General features: G+C 38.2%; 1 protein-coding gene across 2 annotated transcripts in view; it reads left to right on the forward strand.

Annotated features, from left to right (window-relative positions):
- Positions 1-14,047, forward strand: part of TAB3 (TGF-beta activated kinase 1 (MAP3K7) binding protein 3) — a 108,206-nt gene that overhangs the window by 44,607 nt on the left and 49,552 nt on the right. Inside the window, exons 3-4 of one of the 2 annotated variants that reach the window (XM_081222363.1) lie at positions 3,421-3,543; positions 8,925-9,088. The gene's annotated coding sequence lies outside the window, so the exon portion shown is untranslated. The remainder of the gene's footprint in view (positions 1-3,420; positions 3,544-8,924; positions 9,089-14,047) is intronic. The other variant, XM_081222362.1, reaches the window with a different exon arrangement.

The raw sequence follows: 14,047 nt of genomic DNA on the forward strand, positions 1-14,047 counted from the left end.
AATTTTAAAAATTGTATTGTAGTATAATTCCATTAGTAAATCTATATCAAGAAAGACTATATAGCAGTATCAGCTTTGATTTCTAGATAGTTTACTTTTCCACTTTATAATAATGTTCCCATTCTTTTTAACATCTGTTTTCTATTATAATAACATATGTGGGTGTGTGTTGTGAATTAAACACTGGACAAGATGTTATGAGGCCTGTTTTGTAGTCCTGGCTTTCTAGCAAGTTTTTTTTTTTTTTTTTTTTTTTTTTTGCGCTACGCAGGCCTCTCACTGTTATGGCCTCTCCCGTTGCGGAGCACAGGCTCCGGACGCGCAGGCTCAGTGGCCATGGCTCACGGGCCCAGCCGCTCCACGGCATGTGGGATCTTCCCGGACCGGGGCATGAACCCGTGTCCCCTGCATCAGCAGGCGGACTCTCAACCACTGCGCCACCAGGGAAGCCCTCTAGCAAGTTTTTAAATCCATCTAACCTTCAGTTATCGTCTTGTGTAAAACAAGAGGATTGTACTGAGGTTGGGTTCAGGGTTTCTCAGCCTCGGCACTATTGACATATTGGGCTGGATAATTCTTTGTTGTCAGGGGCTGTCCTGTGAACTGTAGGATGATTAGCAGTAACCCTGGCCTCTGCCCACCAAATCCCAATAGCACCCCTCTCCAGTATGGCAACCAAAAATGTCTCCAGACGTTGCCAAATGTGCCTTGTGGGACAAAATCATCCCCAGTTGAGAAACACTTCATTAGATGATGTGTAGATTTCCTTCCAGCTTTATAATCCTATTTTTGGTTTTTTTTTTTTTTAATGTTTTTTTTGTATGGTACACGGGCCTCTCACTGTTGTGGCCTCTCCTGTTGCGGAGCACAGGCTCCGGACGTGCAGGCTCAGCGGCCATGGCTCACAGGCCCAGCCGCTCCGCGGCATGTGGGATCTTCCTGGACCGGGGCACGAACCCACGCCCCCTGCATCGGCAGGCGGACTCTCAACCACTGCGCCACCAGGGAAGCCCTACTGTTTTTATTTTTAAAAATCCTGCTCTTTGCAACCCAGCTTCCATGAAGCTTTCCCCCGCACTCCTTTTTATGGTCCTACCTTAATTAATTATTTCTTTTTCTGACAACTTATGGGACTTAACCCTACTCTGTTATATCTCTCAGTGCATTTCTCTCACTTTGAGGGCATGGGCCTTCTGTATCTCCAAGCCGAGTGCTCAGATTTTATTAAATGAATGAACAATGGGTTCAGGAGTATTGAAGGTTAGACATTTTAAAATAAGTGATTATAAATGGCATTTTTGTTAATATTTCAAACCCTTCCAGTTGGAAATTCCCACAGTTTGTGATCTTGAAATTCTGGGTTAGTGAGACTGATGACTCTTTTTTTTTTTTAATCTTTTAGAAGGCAGGAGTCTCCTAAAGTGTGTGAGGGAGCTACACAAAACAGATCGAGGTTGCTTTTGAGAAAAATAAAGTCACACAAAAATTCATAACAGAGAGTTGTTTCAGCTTTCATATTCAGATCTTTCTCAAATAACTCCACTTCGTTAATTAGAAAGGTGCCATTTATTCAGATAATACTAAAAAGGAAAGGTAGTAACTATTTTTCTTACATAACCCAGAATATCTCACCATATTCTAAGTATTTCTCAAAGGAATGCATAGTAAGAACTACATTTTAATCATGATCTAGTACATACATACAAGTTTTTTGAATCAATATTTACTGTACTATGCATGAAGTACTCTGATATTTTGTGTTATGTTTCTTTTTTTTTCTTAAATACTTGTCATCACCTAGTAAGTTTATCATACAGTTTACTAATAGGTTACAACCCACCATTTGTAAAACACTGTTCTAAGAAATCTCTTTAAGTAATAAAATGTCAAGATGATTTGCCTCTGGCATATGTTACCAATAGGCTGTACTGTGTCTTCTTAGAAAATGTCATTTAATAATTGACCTAATAAAGACCTTGGAATACCTCAACCAGAACAAATTAGATTTGCAATTATTTGAAAGTCCTATATTTTTTCATTTATACAAAGAATTTTGTGTGCCCAAGGCACTACAGGTCAAAGAACATGTTTGGTTTTCATTCTGAAGATTTACAGTTATAAAACCTAGAGGAAAATAAAGAGTTGATAAACATTATTTCAAGTGCTGGTGGTAACAAACAGACAATAACTTTTGTAGGCATTTAGGAAGGAGAGAAAACTGATTCAAGTTGATGGGGAGAAGGTTGACATGAATGTGGGGTGGATTTTGTGTTGTCATATCAGAGATCAGAAAAGGCTGTTTCACGTGGTAGAAAACAGCCTTCATGTAGGTGTAAGTACTTCTTGCTCATACTTGAAGTTCATTTTTCAGGTACTGTTTAAGATAAAGTAACTAAGAAGTTAAAAAGTAAGAAAAAGTATAGTAAAGTGCTAAAAAATACATTTTAAACAGGCTATGTTATTTTAGCTCTACTGTGGTTATAAAATGAGGTTGAGTCAGTAGATTAATTAGAAACTTATATGCATGATGGCTCTGATACAAGCCAATATTTGCCCTAAAATGATAAGGTTAACATTGAATTATTAGGTTTACCGAGAACGAACATAGTTTCTAAATGATGGAGAGAGAGAATGCTCATCTGTCAAAATAAGCCAGTAAGGGCTTTTTTTTTTTTAAGTAGCAGTTTTTAAAAAGTTGTATACTATTTTGGCTATGCAATTGAAATTTTTGTACATGCTTGATAGTCCTGGGCTTCATCCTTTCTTCTCTAGATAGAATGGGGGGCTCGTGATGGTAAGTCACAACCAGGTGTGCTACAAAAGCCTTAAGAAAACAGGCAGTGGACTATCTTTTTGTCTTTCTGAAGTGCTCTCAGAAAGACAAATGTAGAATTTAATTACTGTAGAAGATATTTGTGACCTAAAGGAAAAGAAGGTTCCGTTTGTGATGATACTTCTTGGGAAGGAACTGCCTGCCCTAAAAGTGTGGTCTAGCATCCTGTCTGCTGTTACTTTAAGTCACCAGAAGTCTATGAGTTTTTGTCATTTTTCCATATTGAGTTAGGAAGTTAATAAAAGGATAACTTAGCTCCTCATTTTGTCAGATTTCCACTCTACTGAAAAGAAGGTGCTTTGAGAGCTGGAGATGTGAGTAAGAGTCCAGTGCCAGGGTAATTTTTAAATTTTTAAAAAAATAGACTTTATTTTTTTGGAACAGTTTTAATTTTTCAGAAAAATTGAGAAGATAATACAGACAGTTCCTTTATACCCTGCACCCAGTTTCCTTTATTATTAACAGCTTACATTAGCATGGTATATTTGTTACAATTAGTTAGCCAGTATTAAAAGTGTTATTAACTAAAGTCTATACTTTAATGCAGATTTCCTTAGTTTTTACCTAATGTATTTTTTCTCTTTCAGGATCCCACCAGGGCCCTGTATTACAGTTATCATCACGTCTCCTTAGGCTCCTCTTGACTGTGACAGTTTCTCAGACTTCCCTTGTTTTGATGACCTTGTCAGTTTTGAGGAGAATTTGATCAGGTATTTTGTAGAATGTCCCTCAGTTGGATTTATCTGATGTTTTTCTCATGGTTAGACTGGGGTTATGGGTTTTTAGGAGGAGGACCACAGAGGTAAAGTGCCATTCTCATTACATTATATCAAGGGTACATACTATCATCATGATTTATCACTGTTAATGTTGACTCTGGTCACCTGGCTGAAAATATGTTTGTCAGGTTTCTCCACTGTAAAGTTACTTTTTTATTTTTGGTAAAAACTTTGTTCCATGCTGTGTTGTTTGGAAATAAGTCACTAAGTGTAGTCCACACTTAAGGAGTGGGAAGTTTTGCTCCATCTCCTTGAGGCTATTCTACATAAGTTACTGGGAATTCTCCGTGGGAGATTGTCTCTTCTCCCCCATTTATTTATTTGTTTATTCAGTCATTTCTTTATGTCAGTATGGGCTTACAGATATTTGTTTTATATTTTGGGTCATAATCCAATACTACCTTATTTATTTTGTTGCTCAAATTTTTGCTGTTTTGGCCATTGGGAGCTCTTTTGGTTGGCTCCTGTGTCACTCTGACATGCCCCCATTGTCATGGGGTGTTTTTTGTTTTTTTTCGGACACTTCCTTACTTTCTGGTACTACAAGATTCTCCAGCCTCATCCTGTATATCCCCTATCCCAGTTCTAGAATCAGCAGTTTCTCCACAAAGTCCAGATTTCTTTTATTAGAGAATGCTATTGGAAATCAAGATCTGGGTGTTAGGTGTGCTTGTTGCTACTAGAGTTTTGCTGTTTCTAGGCCTTCTTAGCTGAAATCCTGTGTATATATTACCTGTATATTTATGCATATTTATAAGTGTTTCTATGCATTCATTTCTGTATATATATCTATCAGTCTTAAGGTAAACATGAGTTCATATTGATGTCTCCAGCTCTAATCCATTACTACATAGGTCATTCTAGCCTCCTCCCCTTGCTTTTCTGTAACCTCCCACTCCAACAGTGAGAAATCTGACTCCCACCATTCACCACCCATTTACTTAATTGTTCAGTCCCAGTGTACATGTATAGTTGTATGTCAGTTTTGTTAACCTGATACCCTGATGGGTAACAATATCAGAATTGTTAACCTGTACCCCCATGGGAAACAGCTTTAGCAGCTAGAATACAATGCTTATGTACAGTTCCTTTTACCTTTAGTCTTACAGACTCCACTCATTTCCAAAGTTCTTTCAGTCAGCACCTTTCCCCCCATCCCCTGCAGTGATACTGTTTCATACATTTGTAATACAGTTAGATTCGGTTATACGGTCTCCATTCCTTCCTGGGACCCCCTGACTTTCTAAAGGATTTTTTTTAATTTGCATACTTTAAGGTTCATTCTTTGTATTATAAAGTTCTGTGGGTTTTGACAAGTGCATAATGTCATGTATCTACCATTACAGTATCATACAGAATAATTTCACTGCCCTAAAAATCTCCTGTGCTTCACCTATGAACCCTCCCTTCCTCCCCACAAACCTGTGGCAACCGTTGATCTTTTTACTGTCTCTATAATTTTGCCTTTTCTAGAATGTTCTTGAGATATTTTTAAAGTCACTTTCTAAAGGAAACCTTTGATTTCTCTAACCTAGATACCATTTTTTCTCCCACCACCAATTCATTCTTAATTGAACAAAATATTTCTAATAAGTAAGAATCAAGGCGTTCCCATTTCTTTTCTCAGTTACCACACTATAAGGTCATTCAGCTTTGTTTATCTTTTAAGATCCTACCTCTTTGTTACCAACCTTGGAATTGGGAGAAGATCCCAAGTACCATTTTTTTTTTTTTTTTTTTTTTTTGCGGTACGTGGGCCTCTCACTGTTGTGGCCTCTCCCATTGCGGAGCACAGGCTCCGGACGCGCAGGCTCAGCAGCCATGGCTCACAGGCTTAGTTGCTCTGCGGCATGTGGGATCCTCCCGGACCGGGGCATGAACCCGCATCCCCTGCATCAGCAGGCAGACTCTCAACTACTGCGCCACCAAGGAAGCCCCCAAGTACCTTTATTTTTGTTGGGGAGGTTGGTGGGGGAAGGCAGGGAGTGGCCCTGTATGGTATGGTGCGTCCTGTATAGGTGGCAGCTGGCAAATAGATGCTCACTTGTGGGGAGGGGTATTACGCTTAAATTTCATCTGAATATGCTTCTGTTTGTTTCCAGTGGGGGGTTACACTTAACTTGAAAATGCCTTTGATGAATCTTTTAATATGAATATTATTTTGGTCCATAGTCTCTTTTGAGAATATAACAGAATATGAGATAGATGAAGTGAATATGTGACTATTTCAAAATGGTTTCTACTGTAATGAAAATCCTGTAGGATGATAGTTTTAGAAATTATTTAGAAGGCTCTAATTTAAGGGAAAAAATAACTATCATATTCCTATTTCTCACTTGTTGTTTGGTAGCATCTTTACATATATGTGTGAAAAATCCTGAAATTGGAACTCTTACCCCTCCAGTAAAAGGTCATTTGTTATGTTCCAATATCAGTTACTTCTTGTTGCTGTTTACCTTGAAGAGTTCACAATCTGGTGCAGAAAGTCTTCTTTTTTAAAAGCAAGTTTTGGTTTAAACTTTACAGTGTCTTTAAGAGTTATGACATCATCAAAATCTTACCATGTAGCCTATAGTACAGGAGAATAATGGCTAAAGCGTAGACTTCAAGTTTGTGTTTTAGCTTTCTGTTTGTTATCTTTGTCACCACAGGCAAATTATTTACCCTTTCTGAGCCTTGCATTTCCTCATTTGTAAAATGTGAATGATGATATTACCTCTCCCATGGGATGATAATGGGATTAAATGAGATAAAGCACTTAGCACAGTGCCTGGTACATAGATATGGCTCAATAAGTATGCTCCAAAATCAAAACTTCCACTCAACAAGAAAATGGATGAAGGTTCAAAGTTTTATACTAGTGTATATGTTTCTGTTCAACAGTTACTACTTGGACCAGACCAGTCAGAAAAATGAATGATTCCTTTAGTTATTGATCTTAAAACTTCTCTCAAGATAAGGCTAACTTTTCTTCAAATCTGGGAAATGCTCACGTCACTAAATTTAACATGCTAGCAGTGGTTGTCAGCCTGAGATACTGTTGCCTCTCCTGGGGCCGTTTGGGGGTGCTATTGGGATTTTACAGGAGGGACCAGGGTGCTGAACACCTTGTGACACATGGAGCAGGCTTGCATGTTGAATTATTGTGCCCCAAATTACCACAGCCATAGCATACTGTTGAGACACACTAGACTAGACTAATATGTACAGTACTATCTTTAAACCTCTCTGTTGAACACATTTTAGATGTCACAGACCCAGCAAGTATGTCAGTGAATAGAGCAAGGCCAGGCCTCTGTGTCTGGGACATGCAAGGGAGTGTAGGGACTAGGCAAGCTGGAGAGCATGTGTCCTTCCTAAACAGGTGAGCCACGCTTCAGCTTCAGCTAGTTGTTGACTACTATTGCTAGATCTGATTTTTCAGAGAAAAGCTAGATATCCAAATTTTTATGTCAGATTTTCCTATTTTAAAGTGTGATTCAACCTTTTTTTTTTTTTTAATATGCCAAGGCCAAACCAAACAGATTGGTGGGCTGGTTTTGGCCCAGAGACCACACTGGTTTATAACCTGTGATTATTATTTTAGAAAGTGAGCTGAAGTTTTGGCAGAGGTAAACAGTCAGGGCCATAACAGCCCTGAATATTTGCTGAGCTCAGAGAAGGCTGTGGAAACAAAGCACTAGGTGTTGAGGTCATTTTCTAGAGCATAGAGAATCATGGCATCAGAGCAGAGCTCTAGGGGAGCTTCCTCTGGTTGGAAGGAGGAATTCTGTTGAGAGAAATCCCAGCACCTGCATTTTGAGGAAGAGATCCCACTGTGGCTTATGCTGACACTCCTGAATTAGGAGGGTAGCTACACCACTGGAGGAAGCCTTAGAGTGATTTCACTGCTAAGCATACCATCCCAGCCCCCAGTCTCAGTACTGACTTGAGAAATTAGGAGTCCCCGCAAAGCTAACAGGCAACGAAGGCTCAACGCTACAAAATCTCCTGGTTTATGTGGCTTTCGAACAGTGTGACATTCGTAGGGTTTATACCTTCAGTATTTCTTCCTTCTTGATCTAGGGTTACTGCCTACTCAGCTCCACAGTCCACAGCTGTGGCCATCTGTGGTTTAGTGGGGGTGTTTCAAGGGTGTCCCAGGAGTTTGGTCACATCCTAGCCTAGCCAGTACAGTTCAGGTACTACTTGCTGTGGCTGGTTTTAAGGTGTCAAGTCATCACTCATGACTCTAATATTATATAAAAAGTAGCAGCCCATTATAATATTGTTAAGTAACAAAGTCTGTATGTATTTTGCGTAGTTGTTGAATACGTTAATATATATGGGCAAGAATAGATTGTATGTTTTAATATGCATCACTTTCAAATCTGTAATATGAGATCATATATGGCAGTGTTTCATTTTAGTTGTATTCTATGGGATTAAATACAAAAATACAGTGTAGTATTTTACTGTAAAACTTTGCTTTTTTAAGAAACAGTCTGATCTTATTGGTCGGAATATTTTCTGTTTGTAAACTACCTGTTGGCTTAACCTCCCAGTGAGCAGAAAGCAAATAACTTTTTTTTTTTTTTTTTTTTTTTTTTTTTTGCGGTATGTGGGCCTCTCACTGTCGTGGCCTCTCCCGTTGCGGAGCACATGCTCCGGACGTGCAGGCTCAACAGCCATGGCTCACGGGCCCAGCCGCTCCGCGGCATGTGGGATCTTCCCGGACCGGGGCATGAACCCGTGTCCCCTGCATCGGCAGGCGGACTCCCAACCACTGCGCCACCAGGGAAGCCCAAGGAAATAACTTTTTAAAAAGTATTTTAGTATTTTATAATCCTCAGAAAGTTAAATTTATTTGAGTGTTATATATTGTGAAATACTTACAATACTTAATGATTATCCACATCACTTAGTGCTTACGTGAGTGAATGTTTGTACAGAGCAGAGTGCTAATCACTTTTAAGATCGCTGTCATAATCCCTTGAGGAGAATAAGTTTTTATCAGTTTAGATTCCTACTTGTTGTGAAAAGTAGGTCTACTATTAATCATCTTTTCAGATGGTAGCCACCTTTGTGGGTGTGTAAGTTGTTGGCTTCAATTTTAAAGATGTTTTTTAATGTTTTTCCAAAGGCAAGTATTTGTAATCACTAAAAAAGAAAATGGCAACTTTTCCCCTTCAGCTCTGTTTCTTGTATGTCCGAAAACAGCTTATTTGTAAAAGGATTCTTTCCTCCCCTCTCAGCCCTCCAAATCCCACACACCTGTAACCCTCTGTTTGGATGATAAACTGATGAGGGTTTCCTGTCTTTTTTCCCCCCAGCTCGTGAAAGAAGGGTGCTCATCATCACTCTGCTGGGAATGTCCTTGATACCTACCAATGACATAGTGGAAAGAAAAGACTTTGGAGAAGGCAGGCTTGGATTTGTGTCACGATTCTGCCATATGCCCATTTTCTGAGTTTAATTTCTTCTTTGTAAAATGGAGGTAATTGTAGCTACCTTTCAGGGCATAGTTGTTCATAAATGGTAGCTGATAACGATAGTGATAAAATTAATAGTAACTTTGGTCTTAGCACCTGAGGTTCTGAAAGCTAATAAAGCTAGCCTAGAGCTAGGAACTCCCAAAAGCTCTGCAGTAACCTATGGATCCTAGGCTCTTGACATCTGAAACATCTTTGTTCTTATTGACCCTTGTCACTTTTTCTTCTTTCTCATAAGAAGGCAACTGTATTATTGCCCTTATATTTTAAAGGCTTGAAATTAGGGTTGAGAAATGAATAAAAACTGTTCTTTGAAGCCACTAGGAAAGCTTGAGTTAAGACTTTGAATGCTTCAGAAGCTCTTTATGGACAATGATTAAATAGCCATCAAGTGTTCTGAATGTGGTTAGTCCCTCAAATATTGAGGAATTGTTTCCTGGTAGGAAAGGTGTTATTGTTTCTATAAATAAGTACAAGCAGATTTTGATCACCTAAGGTCATTCCTATCATTAAATTCAATGAATTGCATTTTGTTCATGTCAGCTAGCAAATACTCATTGAACACCTAGTCTGTGCTAGGCCCTATGCCCAGTCAACTGTGTACCCTCAAAGGAGGTAGTGAATTAGGGAATCTAAGAGTTGTAGCTCTTAGCCTCTAATTTAAATGAAAATCCTAAGCCTTAGAGCTGCCCTGACCAGTAAGGTAGTCATGACTAATTACAGGTGGCTGCTGAGCACTTGAAACGTGGCCAGTCTGAATTGAGATGTGCTGTAAATATAAAACACACACTGCACTCCAAGGTCTTAGTTTGAAAAAAAATATGTAAAATATCATATCAATGATGTTTATATTGAATTCATGTTAAAAACAAAAGTATTTTTGCTATCTTGGATTAAATTAAATATATTAGAATTAATTTCACCTGTTTCTTTTTACTTAGGGTAGCTACTGGAACATTTAAAATGAATCACATGTTTTTATTGGACTGCACTGTAAGGCAGTGCTTCAGTGACTTGGCAAGGTTACTAGTCCAGTTAGGACTCCTGTGGCTAGTGCAAACTATAGATCGCCTTGCTGTGAAAATGGCAGGTAGTGTTTGTTTTGATCAAACAGGTGGAAAATTCAAACCTTGTTTCAGAAAAAAGTTAAACACTAAGGACTTCAAATAGTTTACATTTTAACTTAAAGCCTAGATTGTTAAACTGTTAGAATCACTTCGTGTTTCAGATTTGGGGTGCTTTAAAAGGGGCAAACTAGGGGCTTCCCTAGTGGCGCAGTGGTTAAGCATCTGCCTGCCAGTACAGGGGACATAGGTTCGAGCCCTGGTCCAGGAAGACCCCACATGCTGCGGAGCAACTAAGCCTGTGTGCCACAACTACTGAGCCTGTGCTCCAGAGTCCGTGAGCCACAACTCCTAAAGCCTGGGTGCCTGGAGCCCATGCTCTGCAACAAGAGAAGCCACCGCAATGAGAAGCCCGCACAGTGCAACGAAGAGTAGCTCCCGCTCACCGCAGCTAGAGAAAGCCCCCGCACAGCAACACAGACCCAATGGAGCCAAAAATAAATAAATAAATAAAATAATAATAAAAAATAAAAATAAAAGGGGCAAACTAGAAAAATATACCCACTGATTCAGTAACCTAAACCTATTTTGCATTTCTCTACGCATTCACAAGTCATTATATAGTTGATCTCTGATCCCCCAATATTTTATTGGGGGGTGGGGTGTGCAGAAGGTAGGGGGCAAGGTTCATCTATATATTTTTCTATCTTACTAGCTAGACTGGTTCAGTATAATGAAATCGATTCTTCATTATTTAACAAACATTTGAGCAGGTACTAGGTCAGGTTCTGGAAATGCAGTGGTGAACAAGGGATAATCCCTGAATAGAACTACAGGCTTTCTGTTTGGTTTTTATCTTGTTTTGGCTTTGTATTTGGAAAATAATTATAAACTTAAAGAAGTTGTAATAATAAATATAGTACAAAGAACACTGTATACCCTTTATCCAGATCCATGTACTGTTAACATTTTTTCCTGGGTGCTTTTTAAAAAAATTGAGTTATAGTTGATTTACAATATTATATTAGTTTCAGGTGTATGACATAGTGATTCAAATTTTTATAGATTATACTCAGTTTATAGTTATTATAAAATATTGGCTATATTCCCTGTGCTGTACAATATATTCTTGTAGCTTATTTATTTTATACATAGTAGTTTGTTGTACTTCTTATCCCCTACCCCTATTTTGCCCCTCTCCCCATTGGTAACTACTGCTTCGTTCTCTGTATCTGTGAGTCTGTTTCTGTGTTGTTATATTCACTAGTTTATTTTTTAGATTCTGCATATAAGTGATAACATACATATTTCTCTTTCTCTGACTCATTTCACTAAGCATAATACCCTCTAGGTCCATCTATGTTGTTGCAAATTGCAATTTTTCTTTCTTTTTTTATGGTTGAGTAGTAGTATTCCATTATATCTATATCTGTCTATATATATATATCTCACATCATTTTTATCCATTCATCTTTTGATGGACACTTAGGCTATTGTAAGTAATGCTGTTGTGAATATTGGGGTGCACGTATCTTTTCAAATCAGTGTTTTTGTTTTCTTTGGATATATATCCAGGAGTGCAATTACTGGATCACATGGTAACTCTATTTTCAGCTTTCTGAGGAACCTCCGTACTGTTTTCTCCACTGACTGTGCCAATATACATTCCCACTAACAGTGTACAAGGGTTCCCTTTTCTCTGCATCCTTGCCGGCACTGGTTATTTGTTGTCTTTTTGATGATGGACATTCTGACAGGTGTGAGGTGATATCTCATTGTGGTTTTGATTTGCATTTCTTTGACGATTAGCCGTGTTGAGCATCTTTTCATGTGCCTGTTGACCATCTGCATGTCTTCTTTGGAAAATTGTCTATTCAGGTCTTCTGCCCATTTTTTAATTGGGTTATTTGTTTCTTTGGATATTGGGTTGTATGAGCTCTTTGTATATGTTGGATATTAACTCCTTATCAGTCGTATCATTTGCAAATATTTTCTCCCATTCAGTAGGTTGTCTTTTTCTTTTGTCAATGGTTTTCTTTGCTGTGTAAAAGCTTTTAAGTTTAATTATGTCCCATTTATTTATTTTTGTTTTTTTTTTCTTTTTGCTTTAGGAGACAGATCCAGAAAAATGTTGCTGTGACTTATGTCAAGGAGTGTTGTACTTATGTTTTCCTCCAGGAGTTTTATGGTTTCCCGTCTTATATTTAGGTCTTTAATCCATTTTGAGTTTGTTTTTATATATGGTGTGAGAAAGTGTTCTAATTTCATTCCTTTATATGTAGCTGTCCAGTTTTCCCAGTATCACTTATTGAAGAAACTGTATTTTCTCCTTTGTCATAGATTAATTGACCATATGTGCGTGGGTTTATTTCTGGGCTCTCTGTTCGGTTCTGTTGATCTATGTGTCTGTTGCTTCCCTGGCTTTCTTTTGATTTCCATTTGCATGGAATACTTTTTTCCATTCTCTCTCTTTCAGTCTGTGTGTCTTGAAATCTGAAGTGAGTCTCTTATGGGCAGCATATATATGGTTCTTGTTTTTGTATCTGTTTGGCCATTCTGTGTCTTTTGATTGGAGAATTTAGTCCATTTACATTTAAAGTAATTATTGAGGGGCTTCCCTGGTAGTGCAGTGGTTAAGAATCCACCTGCCAATGCAGGGGACACGAGTTCAAGCCCTGATCTGGGAAGATCCCTCATGCCGCGGGGCAACTAAGCCTGTACGCCACAACTACTGAACCTGTTCTCTGGAGCCCATGTACCACGATTACTGAAGCCCGCGTACCTAGAGCCCGTGATCCACACGCAACAAGAGAAGCCACCACAATGAGAAACCCATGCACCACAACGAAGAGTAGCCCCTGCTTGCCACAACTAGAGAAAGCCGGCACGCAGCAATGAAGACCCAATGCAGCCAAAAATATAAATAAATAAATAAAATGAAATAAATTAAGTAATTATTGATAGGTATATACTTACTGCCATTTTGTAAGTTGTTTTGGGGTTATTTTTCTGGTTATTTTTTGTTCCTTTCTTTTTTTTCCCCTACCCTTTGATTTGATGACTATCTTTAGTGTTATGTTTGGATTCCTTTCTCCTTTTTGTGTTCTATCTGTTATAGATTTTTTGGTTTGTGGTTACCATGAAGTTTATATATAGCTATCTATATATATACATGATTGTTTCAAGTTGCTGATCTCTTAATTTCAAGTGCAATTTAACAACCCTTTATTTTTACTCATCTCCCCCCATAATTACTGTTTTTGGCATATTATTTTACACCTTTTTGTTTTTGTATCCCTTATTGAGGATATAGATGATTTTACTACTTTTGCCTTTTGAACTTCCTACTTGCCTTGTAGTTGGTTGATTTACTACCTTTACTGTATATTTGCCTTTACCAATGAGCTTTTTATTTTCATAATTTTCTTTTTTATGGAAGTATAGTTAATTTACAATGTGCTAATATCTGCCGTACAGCAGAGTGACTCAGTTATAAACATATATACATTCCTTTTTATATTCTTTAACATTATGCTTTATCCCTGGAGATTGGATATAGTTCCCTGTGCTATACAGTAGGACCTTGTTGTTTATCCATTCTAAATGTAATAGTTTGCCTCTACTAACCCCAAACTCCCTGTCCATCCCTCTCCCTCCCCCATTCCCCCTTGGCAACCACAGGTCTATTTTCTATATCTGAGTCTGTTTTGTAGATAGGTTCATCTGTGCCATATTTTAGATTCCTCATATAAGTGATATCATATGGTATTTGTCTTTCTCTTTCTGACATATTTCACTTAGTATGATAATATCTAGTTGCATCCATGTCACTGCACATGGAATTGTTTCATTCTTTTTTATGGCTGAGTAGTATTCCATTGTATATATGTACCACATCTT

Source organism: Mesoplodon bidens, assembly GCF_964165515.1.
Source record: "Mesoplodon bidens genome assembly, chromosome: X".
Lineage (NCBI taxonomy): Eukaryota > Metazoa > Chordata > Mammalia > Artiodactyla > Ziphiidae > Mesoplodon > Mesoplodon bidens.